Source organism: Triticum aestivum, chromosome 5D (assembly GCF_018294505.1).
Source record: "Triticum aestivum cultivar Chinese Spring chromosome 5D, IWGSC CS RefSeq v2.1, whole genome shotgun sequence".
Taxonomy (NCBI): domain Eukaryota; kingdom Viridiplantae; phylum Streptophyta; class Magnoliopsida; order Poales; family Poaceae; genus Triticum; species Triticum aestivum.
In genome coordinates this window covers 449,460,285-449,463,729 of record NC_057808.1, presented here as the reverse complement: position 1 = coordinate 449,463,729, position 3,445 = coordinate 449,460,285, and positions in this window count along the sequence as shown.

Sequence of the window (3,445 nt, the reverse complement as noted above, 5' to 3'; positions counted from 1 at the left end):
TAGTTCATCTCCAGATCACAACCACCAGCCCAGCCTCACATAATAAGAAGGCATACACAAGCATAATAAACTTCTGAAACTAAAATGCAGAGAGCTCCATAGCCACCCTTCTGAACATCAAGCTACGTATACTCCCTCCCTAATTACTAAAAAAATATTGTTATATACGCTATTCGACAAGCATTCGTCCACCGCATCTAGGTCATACTATAAGTATCCCAAGGACTGACGAGCAGAAATATAGTTGGACGAACAGCCCGGCCGGTTCTTGCTCCACAGACTACGCTCTTTGCACTCGCTAAAGAGGCTAAAGAGGCAGGACGACGCAATCGCGAACCAGCTCAGGAAAGCCATGGCGGTGGCGGCCATGATGCTCGGGCAGTGGTTCCCCGAGCACATCATCATGTCGTCGCTGATGAGAATTGTGATGCCCGCCGATGCACTCACTGCGGCACAAGTCACTGCTCCCGTGGCTTGCAGATCAGACGTTGGGGGTTCAAAGCCGGGTCGTTTTTAGGAGAAAGTGAAATGCACATGATCATCAAATGATCCTTTGGTTGCAGATCATTTTTAGTGTAAGAGTCCACAAGGAATGACAGATGGCTGTTTGCTCTAAGGTGCCTGAGAAAATATGTGACTTATCCAGTCCCCAATGGAAATTATGGTGGTAGCTCTAGGAGTCCGGAAGGAGCGCTTGGGAAGAAGTGCGTAGACGTCCACGGCAGCCAGAGCGAGGCTCCACAGGCATTAACCAACCCGTGGTTGGATGGTTAGAGGGACTGTGGTATCCCCAGCCTACCAGGGTTCAAGTCCTGGTGCTCACATTTATTACTGGATTTATTTCAGGATTTCTGACGATGTGCATTCAGTGGGAGGAGACGTTCCCGCCGATTACGAGGTGCCTACGGTGACTTCGTAAATTTCAAGATGATATGCCGGCTCAATCTTTCGGAGGTGCTCATAGGAATAGGATGTGCGTGTGTAAGTTCATAGCGTGAGTGTATGCACATGCATACGAGCGCTTGCGTCCGTACTGTGTTAAAAAAAGGCATTGCAAGGTTGCTGCTGCTACCAGGAGGCTGCTAAAAAAGAACAACAGTGCGTTCATCTATGGGGGTGAACTATAGGAGGAAATCAACTCCGAGTTGTAAAATCAATTTATAGTTTTTTTTTCCGTTGAAATGGCAGGATTCCTACATTCATTAAGAAGAACAGTGGCTCAGTCTGACAGGATTCTGGCGGATGCACCTGCTCAAACACTTGTAGCGGCCACAGTACGTTGTGAGGGACTGCCTGCTGTTGTGCAAGTTCCGCAGGAGGGACTCCCAGATGGCCCAAATTCGAAGGACAAAAAACAGCTAGGACCAAGGAGGACTACAACTGCTGATGGGTCTGCCACTGTTCTTGGTAAAAGGGATGGACGTGAGCAGGAAATAGACTCGGGTGCAGGGGAAGTCATGGACCAGAAGAAGAAGATAAAAGGAGGGGTTGCTGTTGAGGGTGCTGGAAAAGTGGACGTCGATGGTGGCCATGAAGCAACCGGCATAGGGGCTACCGGTCAACTGGTGGGTGCCAAGGATGGCGCCCACCAGGAGCCATGACGCTCCTAAGTTGGAACTGTCGAGGTCTCGGGCAGCCTTGTACAGTTCAGGAACTCGTGTGCCTTGTGCACACCTACAAGCCCAAGCTCGTCTTCCTCTCTGAAACGCGGCAGAATAGTAAGTATGTCAAGAACCTAAAGTGGAGGCTGGGCCTCGGTCATTGTATTGCGCAACCTGGTATCGGAAAAGGTGCCGGCATTGCCCTCTTTTATGATGAGAGTGTGGAAATAAAAAAGATTGCCGTGGGGGCGAGATAAATTGATGTGTTGATCCGCTTGCACCCTCAGGACCCTCAGTGGCGAGGTACCTTTGTGTATGGCGAGCCAAAAGGACATGAACTTCATAACATGTGGACTTTAATGCGTAGAGTAAATGCTGCAAATGTGCCTTGGTTGATGATGGGTGACTTCAATGAAACAATGTGGCAGTCTGAGCACATCTCGGCTACAAAAAGATCAGAAAAGAATATGGAAATTTTTTGTTCTGTTCTTGCTGACTGCAGTTTATTTGATCTTGGTTTCAAGGGTCCTATTTGGACATACAACAATAAGCAAGAAGGTAGGAAGAATGTGAAGGCTAGGCTGGACAGAGGGGTAGCTTCTGCAAATTGGTCTGATCATTTTAAGAATGCCACAATGGAGCATATTTGCTCTTCTCGGTCTGATTATTTGCCCATCCTATTAAGATTCAGCAAAAGACAAGAATGGAGACCGATTGGTGCAAAAGGTGCCAAACCATTCAAATATGAGCAGATGTGGGAAAGAGTTGGTTCGCTGCAGACCAAAGTGGTGGAATCCTGTAGCAGAAATGGTGCGGCTACCAACTTACTGGATATTGGGATAAAGCTAAAAGACATGCAGAATGACCTCAAAGGGTGGGCACAGAGAGACTTCGGCTCCATAATCAAGCAAACATTAGCAATTAGGAAAAGGTTGAGTATTCTTTGGAGCTTACCTTCAAACCCCATGCTTCAGAAGGAAGTAAATACGCTTTCAAAGGAATTGGACGAGCTACTGCTGCGGGAGGAATTAATGTGACGACAGAGATCGCGTGTGACTTATCTCAGAGAGGGTGACAGGAATACCAAATGGTTCCAACGAAAAGCTACGTGGAGGAAGAAAAAGAATGATATCACCAAGCTAAAAGACTCCAACGGGGTTTGGGTGGAAGACAAGAAGGGGATCGAGGAGATGGCAAACTTGTTTTTCAAGGGGCTGTACGAAGAGGATGGGGCAGTAGACCCACATGAACTACTGGAGCTGTTTGCGAGAAGAGTTACACCAGACATGAATGTGACACTTACCAAACCTTTCTCGACCTCGAAAATTAGTGATGCACTGTACCAGATCGGTCCGCTCAAGGCACCGGGTCCCGATGATTTCCACGCCCGTTTTTACCAAAGAAACTGGGAGATTCTGAAGGAGGATGTAACAAGGGGAGTCCTTGGTTTTTTTAAGGCGGCTCGCTACCTGAAGGTATAAATGATACGGTCATCGTTCTCATTCCTAAAGGAAGAGATCCCAAATCGCTGAAGGATTACCGGCCTATAAGCCTCTGTAACGTAATCTACAAGGTCATCTCCAAGTGCCTTGTAAACAGGTTACGACCCATCCTAGATGAGATTATTTCCGAGACCCAGAGTGCTTTCATCCCGGGGAGGATGATTACGGATAATGCCATCATTGCTTTTGAATGCTTCCACAAGATTCAGCATAGCAAAAATCCCAGGGATACATATTGTGCGTATAAGTTGGACTTGGCGAAAGCAAATGTTAGGGTGAACTGGGTTTTCCTACGAGGAGTTCTATTGAAAAATGGTTTCTACAGCAAGTGGACCGACTAGG